Source organism: Ambystoma mexicanum, chromosome 11 (genome assembly GCF_040938575.1).
Source record: "Ambystoma mexicanum isolate Mex_15411 chromosome 11, UKY_AmexF1_1, whole genome shotgun sequence".
Classification (NCBI taxonomy): Eukaryota; Metazoa; Chordata; class Amphibia; order Caudata; family Ambystomatidae; genus Ambystoma; species Ambystoma mexicanum.
In genome coordinates this window covers 932,106,657-932,125,778 of record NC_090934.1, presented here as the reverse complement: position 1 = coordinate 932,125,778, position 19,122 = coordinate 932,106,657, and positions in this window count along the sequence as shown.

The following is a 19,122-nucleotide window of genomic DNA, read 5'->3' as shown; positions in this document are numbered from 1 at the left end:
TTACTACTGTTGATGGGACAGAAATAGCTTCCGGACCAGTAACCCAATGCACAGCAGCACTAACCCTACTGTGGCAGGATGGACACCGAGAATCTATTGCATTCGATCTCAACAAAGCTCCTCAGTTTCGACTAATTTTAGGGATGCCATGGTTGGTAGCACACAACCCTCTAATAGATTGGCGTGCCAAGAAGTTGGCATTTTCCAATGATTGTGCTTGCACCTGTTATCAAAGTAAAAAACTGTTATCCACTGCCCCTTATTCCCGAATTATTGGATCAAGTCAAAGATGCCCAAATCTATACCAAACTGGACCTTGGGGGGGGGGGCGTATCATCTTGTTTGAGTGAAGAAAGGAGACGAATGGAAAACCGCCTTTCGTACCAAATACGGCTTGTATGAAGGTGATTGCCATTCTTAACTGGCTGTCACCAATTTCATTTAAAGGAATCCAGAGTATGTTGGGATTTGCAGACTTTTACCGCTGATTCATCCCTGATTTTTCACAAACATTCCATTGGACTGAAGAAGCAGAGAAGGCCTTTCAAGAACTTAAGAAAAAATTCACTTCTGCTCCAGTTCTACGGCATCCTCGCCCAGACTTCCCTTATATAGTTGAAACAGATGTCTCTAGCATAGCAATGGGAGCTGTTCTCTCGCAAAGGGACCCAGGAACTGGCCAGATACACCCTGTGGAGAACAGAAGAAATCCAAATCTTGGAAAGCTGCGTCCCCTGCACACTGTCAATGAGGCAATAAGCCTAAAGAGATGTAATAACAGGTCTGACTGGTTTCAAGAAGACTTTTTGTATATTTTACACACATACAGTGTATACAATTTTTAGAATGACAGTGATATGTAGTTCAATACATCCAAAGAATGACATACAATGGAGGAAAAAGATGTCTTCTCCTTTTTTATTATTTTCAGGTTGGCCCAACGCGTTTTGAGATTCATATTCTCTTCATCAGGGGGTATCCATCAGAACGAGTGCTCCACCTTTGTCTGCCTGTTTTAGTGTCAACGTGGTATCTTCTGCTAGTTGTTTTATTAATTTCAGTTGGTGTTTCCTGATATTGCATTTCCTAGGCTGGGCGTATTTCAGACGTTTCAAATATTTCAAAGGTGGAGCACTCGTCCTGATGGATACCTCACTCTATGACAAAGGATGTCGGAAACTACTGGAAGATTTGTGGACTTATAAACCACTAGACAACGACCCAGTCACAGGAATTATCTCAATTATACAGACAACTGTGGACAAGGCTGAAACTATGAATTGGATCTCCGAAAAAACAGCAGAATACCTTATTCAAAAACATCCCGTCACGCCGGTGTTCTATGCACTCCCCAAAATCCATAAACATTTGAATGATCCACCATTCCGTCCTATTGTCGCTGGGACAGACAGCATTTTCCAACCGCTTGCCATCTACTTAGATACTGCTCTTCAACCGGCAGTTCAATCGATCAGCACATATCTTAAAGACACCACTCACTTCCTGAGGAGCTTACAAGCACTACAGTTGGAGGATGAGACTGTACTTCTGTTTACAATGGATGTAAATAGTTTATATACTTCCATTACTCATTCGGAAGGTATAGAAGCCATGGAGTGGTTCCTACTGACTCACAGAGATGTGAACATCAACAAAGTCTTCGCACTAGAACTGCTACATATCATACTTTACAACAATTATTTCAGGCACAACGGACAATACTATTTTCAAATCTCAGGTACTTCTATGTGGTCGTCAGTAGCCCCATCCTATGCCAACATTTTTATGTACCACTTTGAAAAAACACACGTACTGGACAACCTCAGATGGCAGAATAAGATACAAACCTGGCTACGATACATCAACGACATATTTGGAATTTGGAAAGGTACAGAAGCGGAAATACTTGAATTCTGGAACTACCTTAATACCTGTAACCAAAGAATTGGCTTTACAATGGATATTGGTAAACCTACAGTTAATTTCCTAGATGTCACAGTGGAATATACTGGCATGCATATGAAAACTAAGATCTTCCGTAAATCCACAGATGTGAACAGTTGTCTGCATCATGCAAGCCATCACCCTAAACATCTCAAAGACAATTTACCATACAGTCAGTTGTTAAGACTCAAAAGAATCAGCTCTGAAACGGACACACTACAAGAAGAATACAATACCATGAAGAAAAGGTTCTTAGACAGAGGATTTCCTCCAGAGATTATCAACAAAGCCATCATACGCACTGAGACACATGACAGAAATGTACTCTTACAGGCCAATCGAAAGAAAGAAGAAAAAAATCTGATACATACGCTCAAATATTCAAGCCAAAGTTTCCAAATTAAGAGAATCATCCATAAAAACTGGAACTTGATTAAATCAGATGAAACCTTATCCAACTTATTTCCAGATCCCCCAATGATGGCCTATAAACGTGGAAAGAACTTCAGAGACCAAATGATAAGAGCGGAAAGGAGCAAATCAACAACACAGAAGACCCTAAGTAAACCAAAATTTGGCACTTTTGCTTGCCTACATTGCCAGCATTGTAATAACCTAATTAAAGAAGACCACATCCGTCACCCGCATACTGGTAAAAAAATCATGTTGAAGCACTTCGCAACATGTGACACCAAAAATGTCATCTACGCAATTTGCTGCCCTTGCGGGAAATACTATGTCGGCAAGACAAACAGAAGGGCAAAGGATAGATGGACGGCACACCAATCGTGCATCAGGACACAGAACATAAAATCACCAGTCTTCAGACATTTCCGTGACTCAAGACACAATGTCTGTCAAATGCGATTAGTGATTCTGGAGGTTCTACATCCCCTCAGCCGGGAAGGTAATCTACCTAAACTATTGGCCCAGAGAGAACTGTTCTGGATAAATAAACTTGATGCAATGACCCCACTGGGCCTTAATGAGGACTATTATTTAGGTCCATTTCTGTAAACATGGCTATTTTTCACATTCACACAATGCTTGCCTTAATAACTGATCATTTGTTTCTAGGATTCCCTGATTATAACACCTTTTAGGATGGTATTGACAATAGATTGTACACCCTTCCGTTTTTGGGTTAGACAATTTGTACAGGTGTCTGTTCTTCCTTTTCTTTGAAATGTTAATATGTAAAGTTTGGATATTCTGGATAGTCAACATTGAATCACAACAATGCTCTCCAGTGTACTTGGATTGTTTTTATTGCAATGATCAAACCATTGTTCTTATCTTTTTCATTAATGCAACTTTAGTCGTTTACACCATTATTTTGTGGCAGTAGGCTGTTGAAGTTTGTCATGCAACATAATACCTTTTAGATTACTTCTCTTCATTTTTTTCATAGACACACAGTAAATAGTGAGCCTTTATAACATTCTACTTTCACGGACCTGAATAGCGCGTGACAACAGTTATGTTATCACGTCTCGTCTACTTACCTTCATATTGATTACAGGGTGTCGGGTGACGTGTCATTGACACCGCCCGCGCACACGTATTCCTGACATTACGCCGCTCGCGCACGCGCGAGTAACGTCATGCGCGAGTGGCGTCACGGCTCCATCATTGAGTATAAATAAACAGTCCGTGGCAGATGCGGTCTGAGAGCTGGGCTTCCTGACCGCAATCCTGCCGTAGACTGTTGCTTCTTCTATCATCTAATTGAAAGTAAGTTCTCTTTCACATCATAGATCTATTACTTAAGCCTAGACGGACTGGAGGCACTTATGCTCTTATTCTCCCATAGGAGAACGGAGCTTCCTGACTAGGCTACCTTCAGCAACCACTGCTCTCTCCGTGGACTTCTATCCACTATCTTACCGGAAGAAGGGTGAGTTCTCCTTCTCCCCATCTCTTCCCTACTTTATATTCAGGCTCTATTTATTTATTTGAATTTTTTCTAGGCATTATTATGTCTCAAGATAGCATATCCATGTAAATTAAAGGTTCTTAATGTGTAGAAATCTTGATAAAACTACATTATTCTCAATCTTGGTCTCACATGACATAATATTTCGGTACCAAATGTACAACATGAATCAAATCATTGCACTCTTAACAATTGTACCCTAGCAAGGTCAGGTTCATTGAGGAACTTGTAAGGGGATGCCCCTCTTTAAGAATTGTCTGTTTTTTATGAAAAGTGATTTAACTTGGTTAATTATTCTTCTTTTGACCTTCTGTAAAAAGTAATTAATGCTTGATTAATTATTTGTAGATTAAAGTGAAAGAATTATTGAAGATTTATGCCCCTGATGAAGAGAATATGAATCTCGAAACGCGTTGGGCCAACCTGAAAATAATAAAAAAGGAGAAGACATCTTTTCCTCCAAAAACTAACAGAATCATTGTATGTCATTCTTTGGATGTATTGAACTACATATCACTGTCATTCTAAAAATTGTATACACTGTATGTGTGTAAAATATACAAAGAGTCTTCTTGAAACCAGTCAGACCTGTTTTACATCTCCTTAGGCTTATTGCCTCATTGACAGTGTGCAGGGGACGCAGCTTTCCAAGATTTGGATTTCTTCTGTTCTCTAGTATATTCCAGCCTAGATACCAAGGCTGAGTCTTTCTCCCCTGCACCTCAAATTCTTGTCTGAAGTTATTTATCATTAAGCATTATAAAAGATCTGTCTTTAATTGTCATTAACAATTTAGTGTGCAAGTGCATTTCAGCATCTTGGTCAGTTACACCCTGTGGTCTTCTGGTCACGAAAATTCTCACCTCCCGAACTCAACTATGCTATCACAGACAAGGAACTCTTGGCTATAAAATCAGCTTTCAAGGCATGGCAACACTATCTCCTTGGTGCTAGACATACTGTCACAGTCATAACTGATCATCGAAACCTGCAATACCTAAAAACAGCAAAGGCTCAATCATCACGTCAACTGCAGTGGGATCTTTTCTTCGCTGAATATGACTATGTGATCACCTACCGGCCAGGAGTCTGAAACTGAAAGGCTGACACCTTGTCCCGCATGGGTGTTGATGAAAAGGTATACATAACTCCAGATCCAGTAGCCATCATTCCAGAAGAGAAACTCCTGGGTCTTACGACAACATTGACACAGGGTGAACTCCAAAACAAGATCCAACTCTTAATGGATCCCACTTTCTCACAAGAGTGGTGTACTCAAGGAGAACATTACACCATTAAAGACTAGTTACTATATTTTAGGAACCGTCTATACCTGCCAAGTAAAGATTTACAAGAGCAGGTTATTTCGGGTTATCATGACTCCCTGATTGAAGGTCATCCTGGAATTGCCAAAACTCTAGCTAAAGTAAAACAAAACTGTGGGTGGCTCACATGGCGTAAAGACATCATACAATTTATCCAATCTTGTGGTGTGTGTGCACAAAACAAGTCCCAAAAGCAGAAACCAGCTGGTCTTCTCCAACCATTGGAAATTCCTCCCGCACCATGGCACACACTGTCCCTTGATTTCATTACAGATCTACCTCCCAGTCAAGGATTCAACACCATTTTAGTAGTCGTAGACTTGTTCTCTAAAATGGCACACTTTATTCCTTTTAAGGGTCTTCCAAATGCATACAATTTAGCAAAAGTATTCCTGGAGGAAATCGTACGGCTACATGGCTTTCCATCATTCTTGATCTCAGATCGAGGTAGTCAGTTTGTATCCAACTTCTAGAGGAAATGCTGTTCAATGGCCTAAATTGACAGTCGACTATCCACAAGTCACCATCCACAAACAGATGGCCAAACAGAAAGAACAAAGCAAAACCTCGAGCAATACTTAGGTTGCATGTTACACCAAGTGGAAAGAAATTGGAAGGACTTGTTATGGATAGCTGGATATGTCTATAATAATTCATTACACACCAGCACTGGACAAACCCCTTTCTACACTATATATGGTAGACATCCACGTACTTCAGAATTGGATCTCCCAACCCCTTTGGAAATGCCAGTGGTTAAAACCCTACATACGACTATTTCCCAGGCCTTCAAAGAAGCAGCAGAACATTTACTCCAAGCCAAGAACAGACAAAAGTAATTTGCTGACCAACATCGTAGTAAAGCCCCTGACTATCAAATTGGAGACAAGTTCTGGTTAGCATCAAAATATGTGCCCATAAAAGGAACTCAGACCTTTCGTCCCTGATATCTGGGACCTTATTCTATTCAATCCATAATAAATCCAGTGGCAGTTAAATTAGCCCTACCACCCACTATGCAGATTCATCCAGTGTTTCACATATCACTCCTGAAACCGGTACAACCCGGTACTCGGGTTACTACACCACCAAAACCAGTATTAGTTGACGGAGAACCAGAGTTTGAAGTAAAGGATATCCTAGACTCAAAATACACCCAATCCAAACTATACTACTTAGTTGATTGGAAGGGATACGGCCCTCAAGACAGATCATGGGAACCTAGTGAATACACCCATGCACCTCGCTTAATTAAAAAAGTTCCATCAGAATTACCCAGCCCAACCAAGACCAGGCGGAAGTGCCACCGTGAGAGGGGCTTTGGGGGGGGCAGTGCTGTCATGACCCTTGCCCCTGGCCCTCACTGGCAAGTCAGCCTTCCAGTCAGGGCCAGGTCAAAGGCCTTAAAACCTCATCCAAGACTCTCTTGGAGTCAGTCCTGGCCCTTTGGCGCCATGCTCATAACCACCATGAAGACCAACATTAGAATGGGACTATTTACTTGGGACTATTTAACCTGGGGGGGTTCAGCCAACATGGAGGCACACACATAGCTCAGTTACAAGGAACTGAGCTATGCGGTCTAGTCTTTTGGGTGTGGCAGGCTTGGGACTACTTTACCTGGACTACTTTGGGTGTGGCAGGCCTGGGACTATTTTACCTGGACTACTTTACCTGAGACTATTTAAACCGCACCCAAACAGCAGAACATGCTTTGCGTTATTCTGCTGTGGGCACCGTAACACTCACCGTGTCCAGTTCTTTGATGCCAGCTTACCTGAAACCAAGGACCTGCAGAGGGAGAAAGAACACTACGAAACTTACCTGGAACAGTATCCTATCTTCAATCCATCGCCGACATCAGTTCCACTCACCTGAAGGTACGAACTCCATCATCCGGCACCGCATGAATCCTGGAATACCATAACCTGGAAAGAGGAGAAAGAAAGACAGCATTAGTAAGCGTTTACTCACGTTTCCTTCCGAATGAAGAAAGCCACACAATTCTTACCTGGGTAGTCATCTCCTGGTCAGTATCATTGCTGGAACATTACAGCGCTCGGCGAGGAACATCGCAACCTGCAAGGAGAGAAAAGACACAGGATAGCAATATAAAAGGTCAAACAGCACCACGCATTGTGCATTACTCACCAGACAGCATCGCGCACAAAGCGCTTTCACCTACTTGCCCATGCTCATCTTCAAACTGCATGACAACACCAAAATACCTTTCCATACCTAAAAGGAAAGAAGCAAGACATTATTATTCCAACTAAGAGGAACATAAGAACTGCATATAAAGACTGTAAAGCAGCAAACCTACGGAGTCACAGCAGGCCTGGATTCCCACAGGGGGGCTTGCACCAGTGAAGTAACTTGGTCGCTGCTCGTCCCCCACATCTACACGCCCCTGCCATGAGGATCTGGACGGAGAATCCACCTTCTACAATATTAAGACCCATCTTTAACCAGAGGACCTACCAAGGGACCGGGAGAGGGTTCGAGAGTGCAAATCATCCAACCAGGGCTGGGTGGCGTCCCCGTGGATACCAGGTGAGCGTAACAGCTTTATACCAAGCAACAAGCTGATCTGCTAAAAGACTGCATTTACAAAAAGAGCCCCATTATCTGATCTCATTACTTCACATACCCCCCACCCAGGGAACACTTCCCTCACTAGGAATTTGGCCGCACAGGTAGAGTTTGGGTGTGTACATGGACCTGCTTCTATCTATCTAGAGAATGGACACACCACAACAGTAAAGTATCTGTACCCGTTGCATACTTGAATCGTGACGACTTAATCAACATGCAGATGCTGAAAAGGCCCATTTGGCCGGGGGATGACTCCTCTCATTACTTTTAATGTGTGCCCAGCGGTGAATTGCTGGCAGATGATGCAGTTCACCATAAACAATGCAACATGCTCTGCTAAATTCGGTATAAACCAGTCTTCCGCGAGCGTTGCTGATAGATTCTCTTTTATTAGGTGCATTGGGTAATGCAATTGCTCCAATGCTATATTTAGTAGGGCTACAGACATCACTGGTTTACCAGTGCTGTCTTGCCACCACAAGCTGTCAGAGGGCTTCAAAGAACACCCTTGATGTTTCCACAGGCTTTTCTCCTCCTGCGTTGCCTCCCCCTGGAGCTCCATTAGTTGTGTCTGCTATAGGCTTCTGGCGTGGTTCGTGCTACCATCATCCTTTCATGGGTGCACGCCACTTCTACTTCCATAACCGTCTCACTTTTGGATGCCATACGCTTGGCTTCCGTGTCTGCTGTGTGATTTCCGCACGACACAAAATCTGTCCCTTTCATGTGGGTGGCGCATTTCACGACTGCTATGCCCAGTGGCAGCTGTAGTGCCTTAATCAGCATGTCCAATAAGGATGCGTGCTGCACTGGTGTGCCGTCCGCTCAGAGGTAGCCCCTCCTTTTCCAGTGCGCTAGGCCTGCGTGCACTGTGGACGTCACATAGGCGGAGTCACTGTACACCGTTAGTTCATGGTCTGCATGATTCTCAATGGCGAGTATCAACGCCAATAACTCTGCAGCCTGTGCTGAGTAATGAGATGGTATTCGTGCACTGAAGTGTACTCAAAATTCTCCATTTGCTGTGTGCTACACCACAGCAACGCCTGTATATCTTTGTCCGTCAACTTGATCGATTCTCGAAGACCCGTCAATAAAGACGAGTTCTCCTCCTGCCAAGGCATTTTTTTTTTACTCTGGAGAATTCATCATAGAATTCTTCATAATTCGCAAAGTCATGTATCGGCTCTCCTTCAATGACGGGCTCTGCTATGAACATAGCTGGGTTCACTATTTTACATCGGATTATTTTGATCGATGGATTTGATATGATCACTTCATAAGCAGAAGCTCTCTGGGATGTCAATGTGCCTTTTGGTTTCTCTAATATGGCAAATAAGGAGTGCTTGACGTATAACGTCATGGAACATCCCATTACAATGGTTGTCACCTTCTCAATGGCGAACGCTGCGGCAGCTAAACTTTTTTCACATGGCAATTGACCTTTCATTACTGGGTCCAGGTTCCCACTGTAATATGCCAGGGGCTTGTACCCCAACAAGGTTCTTTGAGTGAGCACTGCCGTAGAATTCCTCTGCATAGTTAGGAATTCCGAGAACTGGAGCCGTACAAATCGCTCTCTTGAGTTCAGCAAATTGTTTTTCCATCGCCTCAGACCATTAAATCTTCACCTGGGCCTTCTTTAGGGCCTGGAGTAAAGGCTTGGTATACAAGCTGTAGTCGAAAACCCATGCCCTAACATAGTTGCACAGGCCTAGAAAGCTCTGCATTTGCTTTAGCGTGTGTGGCTTAGCTGTGTTCAATATTGCTTCAGCTCTTTCTGGGGTCACCTTCTTCCCTACATGAGAGATCAGTTGGCCTATGTACAGCACTTCCTGTTGACAATATTGTAGTTTTTCCTTTTCAACCTTATATCCTTTCTCAGCCAGTATAGTCAGTAGCTGAACAGAATCGTGCCTGCATTTTTCTTCTGTGGTACTGTAGATTAGAATGTCATCCACATACTGCAAGACGACACTTTCTAATGCAATATTGCTTAGGTCCATCTGTAGGACTCTATTGAAAATGGATGGGGACTCACAGTACCCCTGTGGCAGCCTTGTGCTTTTCAGACGCATTTGTCTGAACCTAAATGATGTCAGATCTTGTGAGTCACGGTGCAACAGGATTGATAAAAAAGCATTTTTCAAGTCAATCACCGTGAAATATTTTGCCTCGATGGGTATATTACATAGGATTGTAGATAGATTAGGGACTAAAGGGAACTCGGCTTCAACAATATTGTTTAATGCTCGTAAATCCTGGATTAATCGCCAAGACCCTCCCTTTGATTTTTTGACAGGATAAACCGCTGTATTACACAGTGAGTCTGACATCACTATGATGCCCTGGTCCATCATGGCAGAGATTGTCTTAAAAATCCCTTTGTCTGCCTCTCTGGACATGGGATATTGTCAGACTCTCTGCAAAATTGCTCCTGGCTTTAGTTTAATTTTCACTTCTCCCACCCCCTTCAAGAGGCCTATGTTCCAGACGCTTCAGCCCCAACATCATTCTCTGGGGCACTTCTCTTCTGATCATTTTTACCCAAAAGATGAGACTTGCTTCCATCCTTGTCTCTTCTGAGTCTGGTTGTTCTTCAAACAGATCGTCATCGGTGACGTCAGTCACCCGATACCCTTCTTCAATGGAGATGATTGCGCACCATTGCCTGCCTTCATCATCATATCCGTCGACCAATGCTACTTTCCCTCGCACTGCTGCAGCATGTATCATCAAAGGAAATACTTGTCCCTCCTCTTCATGCATAGGCATTCTTGGTCTGAATAGAAACGCATCAGGGATTCTCATAGTTCTGTCTGTGAGGCCTGGCACTCCTGCCATAAGCACATGCATGCCATATGCGAAAACGTCTGGTTCCAGCGGGATAGCTCTCATGGCTATGCGTCCTGAGTATGCTCTGATCATTTTGCATACATTTGAATAGTGCATTCCTGGAGTGGAGCATACTATGCCCTCCTCCGTGAATGAAATCGTCATGTTCAATTTTGTCATTAAGTCTCGACCCAAAATGTTTACAGGGGTCTGGCGTGAATATAATAAAGGTACATTCATGTCGCACTCTCCTATGGAGACTGGGAGTGCGTCCGTAAAGGGAACTCGACTGTGAGCTCCTGTGAAACTCCGAGTATCTAGGGCCTCGCCGGACAAGGAAAATTTGCCTTCACGTATGCACGAGCTTGTTGCACCCATGTCCACTAGGAAGGAATATTCTTTACCCCATATAAAGACATTAACCCTAGGTTCCCTATGAGGGTCTGGTGTCACTGATAGGATAGAGCACATTAGGGTTCCCAGTGAGTTTGTCCTTGTGGAAGATTCCCTATATTCTGTGGTTGCACCCCTTGCTGCACTCCTTGCGCTTGCTGCTGCACCGCATGATTCTGTGCAACGCCCTGTTGTGGGAAAGCAGGTGGGTCCGCCACGCCTGCTCCCATTCCTTGGCTATTCTGCCACGTGCCTTGACTTCGGCACGTGCGCGGCAAATGCCCTGTCAGCTCACACAGCCAACATTTGACATATCCGAATTACCATTTTGCACGGTTTGAAAACCTCCTTGATTACCTTGGAAACCTCCCTGATTGCTCTGCCATCCTCTTCCTCTAAGACCTCTTCCCCTCGGGTAAAATCCTACGTTATCCTGGTTGTTCTGTTGTGGGTTAGCCACCTGTTGCATGTTTTGTTCAGCTGCGTTGGTTAGCATGGCTCCTTCAAGAGCATACTTCGATAATTTATTTTGCACCAGCTTCGCTTCCTCACCCTTTCGAGTCAACTCCTTTTTTCGATTCTTTTCTTGTAACAATCTACACTAATGTGCGATAGTTAGCTGTATTTCAGCCCAAGGTTTAGCCTCAACTCCTACCAATTTCTTGAGCTGTTTCTGCACTGGTTCTGGCAACCCTTGGCACAATATGTGCTGGGCGGTGCAGCTAAAATCCTGCCGCATTATCGCACCGCCCAATTATGGTTTTGGCGGTGGGGTGGAGGAAAAACCTTCAGCAAAATGCTGGGGGTAATTCCGTCACTGTACCGCCAAAATGTGACCATTTAGGCAGAATTACCATCAGCAGAATTATTGAAAATCCCCATGGAGTCCTATGGACTCCATAAATGTGGGCTAACACCGCCTAACCATCACTTGCAATCTGGAGGAAATTCCACCAGACCAAGTGGTGGTAGCAGTAAATCTGTGTGTTGGTATTTTGGTGGATTTCCTGCTGAAATGCCACCAAACTTGTAATGTGCTATTTTTTATTTTTTTTATTTTACTTTTTAAAGCACAGACCTAGCTCGAGAGCAGCAGAGCGCTGTACAAAGTGTGGGTAGCCGGTCTTTGGGCTGGCATCCTTTAACAGTGGCACAGTAATGTGTGGTCTGTGTGTTGGTATGTGCGTCAGTTGGAATTAGTCCTTGGTCAGGTGTTGTTGACTCCCCTGTGCACAGATGGTTTGTCTACTGGACTGGCATGCCCTGCGAGGCACCCAACAACTTACTGGCTCCCATGTGCACTTGCTGTTATAGTTTCGGCACCTTCTGTTCTGCACAAAATCTCACATCCATCAGTTTGTTTTTAGAAAACTTTTTATTGGTGATTCAAAAGAAGATGCACAGTTGACCATGAGGATACAAAGAGAAAAAGAAAACATCTGGAGCAGAGCAGACATGGTTGGCATCTGAACAATACAGAATCTATGGGAGCTGTAAAACACCACTAAACGACCAATGACTGGTGACTGTGCTAGTACCCATTCATATTCTACCCCACAGAGTCCACCAAGCAAACCCAACATCTCCACCCACCCCCCTTAATACCGCTTCGGTCTACCACCTATCCCATATCTTCCCAAACGTTTGCAGACACCTCCTGGACTGATAAACTCGTTCCTTCAGCATCATGCATGTATCCATATCTCGCTCCCATTTCGACATTGTGGGTGGAGCGCATGTACTCCACAACATTTCAATATTGCTTGTTGCTAATACTAAGGCATTTGACAAGAGGAAGTTTCTCGTACTGGGAAAAATCTGTGTCTCCCCAAATACCCAGCCCCGGGTTTATAGGCAATGGATGATCAAGCACTGACGACAAGTGACGCGGTCCCCAGAACCTCTGTAGTTTAGGGCATAACCACATTGTATAGTAATATATGACTAGTGCCATCCGACATCGCAGACAGTCAGTTGTGGTGAACGTTCGGGAGACCGACGCTCCTCCCCAGACCGACATAAATAGGGTGGCTAACGCTATTCTAGGTTGGGAGTCACGCCACAGTAATTTCCTCATGTGTGCTCATTGCTGTCAAATTCTGCACCGGGAATCTAAATAGGAGCATTTTGAGGAACGTAGAGGTACTTGGGCAGAATCAGCATTTTGAACAGGGCAACACCCCCAAGCAGAGAAAGAGGAAGGTCTTCCAAGAACCTGGCATCTGTGATAATATTTGACGTCACAGCTGCCAAATTAAGTTTGTGGATTGCGCTCAATATGTATACCCAGATAGCAGTAGTTGTCCAGGGCCACCACAAATCTACAGCCTGGTGGTATTGCTTAGCTCTGCCCTGTCCCGGGAAGAGAACCGATTTGTTTCAATTCACATACAACCTACTGAATCATTCAAATAGTCCCAGTATCTCTATAACCCTGGGATAGGATCGCTGAGGATCCCCCATGGACAGGAGGAGGCAATCCACATAAAGTGCTACACGATCCTCGCGGTCCGACAGCCAAGCAAAGCCCTTCAGCAAGGGGTCACCTCTAAACCATATTGCAAGTGGTTTGATGGCCAGGAGAAAACACAAAGTTTAAAGGAGGCATCCCTGCTGCGTCCCTCGCTCCAAGGCGAAAGACGGGGAGAGGACCCCATTAATGCATACTGTCGCTTGTGGGTGCATATATAGCAGTCTGACCCATTGCAAGAATCCCTTGCTGAAACCCATTGCTGACGTCACCACCCACAGGAAGTCCCAGCTGATGCTTTCAAACGCTTTCTCAAAGTCAATCGCTACCATGGTGAGTCCTTTATCAAGAGAGCAAGCCCTGTTCAGGGCAACGTGCACCTGTCGTATATTCATGCATGTGGCTATCCCAGGTAGGAAGTGATTCTGGTCCGGATGAATCAGTAAGGGCCGGACAGTCATCAGGCGTGTTGCCAGTGCCTTGGCCAGTGCCTTTGCTTCCATGTTAATGAGTGAAGTAGGCCTGTAAGAGGCACACTCATCAAACAGCTTCCTTTGGCAACACTACAATAGTTGCTTGCCTTTGGTCGAGGGGCAGCACTCAGCCATCTCTGCCTGCCTGTAACATCGAGAGTAGGGGGCCAGTCACCCTAGTGCGCAACTTCTTCCACAGACCAACATGGAAACCATTGGGTTGCCGCAATTTTCCAAACTGGAGACAGGACAGGGCCTTTGGCAGTTCCTTCTATGTAATATCAGAGTCCAACTCCTCTCTCTACTGGGACGAGTTGGAGGGTAGAGGAAGTTCCTCCAGAAGATCAGAGAATGCTGGTCGGGTGTCATCTGTTGGTGCAGCATAGATGTGACTGTAATAAATAGCAAAGATATTGCATATATCAGTATCGACGTGCGTAGTTCTGCCCTCCGCATCCTTAATTGCATGGCCACAGCTCAGTGACCATTCTAATTTTTTAGCTAGGCCAACATCTTACCGCCCCTAGCCATAACCAGGTATATCCAAGTGCGTGTAGCCAGATGAAACTGTTCAACCGTGTCAGTTGCACAGTTGTGATAGACATCCCGGGTCTGCAATAGTAGCCTCTGCGTATTTGGAGACTGTTCAGCGATAAACTCAGATTCTAGACTGGTCAATTCTAGTTCCAAGTCTGTAGGTTCTTCAGTTCTGTTTCTTTCCCTGGCTGCAAGGATGGCGATCACCTCCCCACTCATTACAGTCTTTTAGCCTTCCCACAATATCCGGAGATCTCCCACTGAGGCGTCATTCAGCTAAAAGTATTGTACAGTCTTCTCCGTAAGCCCTTCCATGACTTCTGGGAAACCTAGGTAATATGAGGGAAGGTGCCAGCTGACCATGACAGAAAAGCGTGACCTGCCCAGCGATATCAATGATGGAGAGTGGTCCAAGATACTTCTAGGGTGATGCTGTACGAGACCCATAAAAAAAGCAGGGGATGTCACAAAAAAGTAGTCAATTCTTGATAGAGATGAGTGCACCTTCAAGTGCAACAAAAACCCTTGCTTCAGAGGTTGCCACGCATGCATCACGTCCATCAAACACACAGCTCTTACAAAGTCACACAGTCTGGTTGGGGAGATAGCAGTCGATGTCGAGAGAGTATGGTGATCTAAAGCTGTACCCATGACATCATTGAAGTCCCCCCACACCACCCACCAGTCGGCATTGTGGCGAAACTGCAGCTCCTGTAACCTCTATAAGCAAGTCGGTATGTGTCAGTGCAGGAGCATCAACATTGAGTAGTCCCACCAGTTCCCCCTTACCATTAACCTGACCAATAACCAGTATATATATCTGCCTCTGCTGTCTGGGACCGCAGTTTGCAACTTGAATGGTGTGGGTTCACGGGGTAGGATCAGCAACCCCCTAGACCTGCTGGTGAAGCCGGCATGGAAGCCCCTGTCATAGTTAGATTTACAGAACAATTTGCAGGAATTTCAAGCTAGATGGGTCTCCTGAAGAAAGGCGATGGAACGCTTATGTGATTAAAGATTTGCAATACCATATCCCTCTTGACCTTGTCACACATGCCCTTGAAATTCCAAGACATACAGGATTGACCGGAATCACACATCACGCATCGGGGAAATTTCACCCTATGTAAATGATGTCCAATAATGACCACCTCACCTGCCTAAACTCCTTAGAGGCCCCCAGGCCCTTTCCATACCAGCTCCAGGCCGCCCATGACCGCTTCCTGCATCTCTTACCTCCCGCCTCCCATCCCGCCCGTGCCCACTCCCGTTCGTCCGTGGACCTTGTTGCTTTGGCCTGCCTACTAGGCTGCGCTGCACCGGCTCCATTAGCATCGGAGCACGATGAGTGTTGCCCCTTGACCACCTCACCTGCCTAAACTCCTTTGAGGCCCCCAGGCCCTTTCCATACCAGCTCCAGGCCTCCCGCGACCGCTTCCTGCATCTCTTCCCTCCCGCCTCCCGTCCCGCCCCTGCCCACTCCCGTTGGTCCGTGCACCTTGTTGCTTTGGCCTACCTACTAGGCTGCACTGCACCGGCTCCATTAGCATCGGCGCACGGTGAGTGTTGCCCCTTGACCACCTCACATGCCTAAAATCCTTTGAGGCCCCCAGGCCCTATCCATACCAGCTCCAGGCCGCCCGCGACCGCTTTCTGTATCTCTTCCCACCCGCCTCCTGTCCGGCCCCTGCCAGCTCCTATTGGTCCGTGGACCTTCATCACAGGTCTTCCCAGGGCAGCCTTCTGCCCGTGCAGCCCTGCGGCTAAGGGCCCAAGGCCAAAGGCGGCTCCAACAGAGGCAGCCCCAGGAATTGTCAGCAGGTGTCTGCAGGGGAAGAAGTGGCCAGCCGTCAACCATCATCTACAAGGACCTGTAAGGTAGGAGTGGCCTGGGTCAGGAGTAGAGCCTACCCTAGATTCCGAGCCACTTACCAAACGCAAAGTAAAGAAGGTAATTAGCCCCCTCTGGATCTCATTCCCTCACCCTCAAACTCAATCATTATTTAATACTGTACCAATCTAGCCAGGCATAGAAGCCTTTCCCCTGTATAGACCTATACAGGTCTCTCCAGTTCACCAGGGGCTCTGACTCCAAATTGCATTGTATGATGTTTAGATTGCATTGATAGGCCTCTCTCCACTATACAGGTCTCTCAAATCTAGCATGGGTCCTGTCCCCAAATTGCATTTTATGACGTATAGATTGCATTGATAGGCCTCTCTGTGACTATACAGGACTCTCAAATCTAGCGGGGGTTCTGTCTCCAAATTGTATGATGTTTAGAGGCCTCTCTCCCACTATACAGGTCTCTCAAATCTAGCAGGGGTTCTGTCTCCAAAATGCATTGTATGAGGTTTAGATTGCATTGATAGGCCTCTCTCCCACTATACAGGTCTCTCAAATCTAGCAGGGGTTCTGTCTCCAAATTGCATTGTATGATGTATAGATTGCATTGATAGGCCTCTCTCCCACTCTACAGGTCTCTAAAATCTAGCAGGGGTTCTGGCCCCAAATTGCATTGTATGACATATAGATTGCATTGATAGGCCTCTCTCCCACTGTAGAGGTCTCTCAAATCTAGCAGGGGTTCTGCCCCCAAATTGCACTGTATGATGTTTAGATTGCATTGATAGGCCTCTCTCCCACTATACAGGACTCGCAATTCTAGTGGGAGTTCTGTCTCCAAATTGTATGACGTTTAGATTGCATTGATAGGCCTCTCTCCCACTATACGGGTCTCTCAGATCTAGCAGGGTTTCTGTCTCCAAATTGCATTGTATGACTTATATATTGCATTGATAGGCCTCTCTCCCACTATACGGGTCTCTCAAATTTAGCAGGGGTTCTGTCCTCAAATTGCATTGTATGACGTATAGATTGCATTGATAGGCCTCTCTCTCACTATACAGGTCTCTCAAATCTAGCAGGGGTTCTGTCCCCAAATTGCATTGTATGACGTATAGATTGCATTGATAGGTCACTCTCCCACTATACAGGTCTCTCAAATCTAGCAAGGGTTCTGTCTCCAAATTGTATGACGTTTAGATTGCACTGATAGGCCTCTCTCCCACTATACATGTCTCTCAAATCTAGCAGGGACTCCGTCGCCAAATTGTATGATGTTTAGATTGCATTGATAGGCCTCTCTCCCACTATACGGGTCTCTCAAATTTAGCAGGGGTTCTGTCCTCAAATTGCATTGTATGACGTATAGATTGCATTGATAGGCATCTCTCTCACTATACAGGTCTCTCAGATCTAGCAGGGTTTCTGTCTCCAAATTGCATTGTATGACTTATATATTGCATTGATAGGCCTCTCTCCCACTATACGGGTCTCTCAAATCTAGCAGGGGTTCTATCTCCAAATTGCATTGTATGACGTTTAGATTGCATTGATAGGCCTCCCTCCCACTGTATAGGTCTCTCAAATCTAGCAGGGGTTCTGTCTCCAAATTGCATTGTATTATATTTAGATTGCATGGTTAGGCCTCTCTCCCACTATACAGGTCTCTCAAATTTAGCAGGGGTTATGTCTCGAAATTGCATTCTATGACATTTAGATTGCATTGATAGGCCTCTCTCCCACTATACGGGTCTCTCAAATCTAGCAGGGGTTCTATCTCCAAATTGCATTGTATGACGTTTAGATTGCATTGATAGGCCTCCCTCCCACTGTATAGGTCTCTCAAATCTAGCAGGGGTTCTGTCTCCAAATTGCATTGTATTATATTTAGATTGCATGGTTAGGCCTCTCTCCCACTATACAGGTCTCTCAAAACTAGCCTGGGTTCTGTCTCCAAATTGTATGACGTTTAGATTGCATTGATAGGCCTCTCTCCCACTATACAGGTCTCTCAAATCTAGCAGGGGTTCTATCCCCAAATTGCATTGTATGACGTATATATTGCATTGATAGGCCTCTCTCCCCCTATACAGGACTCTCATTTTAGCGGGGGTTCTGTGTCCAAATTGTATGACGTTTAGATTGCATAGATAGGCCTCTCTCCCACTATACAGGTCTCTCAAATCTAGCAGGGGTTCTGTCTCCAAATTGCATTGTATGACGTTTAGATTGCATTGATAGGCCTCTCTCCCACCATAAAGGTCTCTCAAAACTAGCGGGTGTTCTGTCTCCAAATTGTGTGACGTTTAGATTGCATTGATAGGCCTCTCTCCCACTATACAGGTCTATCAAATCTAGAAGGGGTTCTGTCTCCAAATTGCATTGTATGACGTATAGATTGCATTGATAGGCCTCTCTCCCACTATACAGGTATCTCAAATCTAGCAGGGGTTCTATCCCCAAATTGCATTGTATGACGTATATATTGCATTGATAGGCCTCTTTCCCACTATACAGGACTCTCAATTCTAGCAGGGGTTCTGTCTCCAAATTGTATGACGTTTAGATTGCATTGATAGGCCTCTCTCCCACTATACAGGTCTCTCAAATCTAGCAGGGGTTCTGTCCCCAAATTGCATTGTATGACGTATAGATTGCATTGATAGGCCTCCCTCCCACTATACATGTCTCTCAGATCTAACAGGGTTTCTATCTCCAAATTGCATTGTATGACGTATATATTGCATTGAAAGGCCTCTCTCCCACTC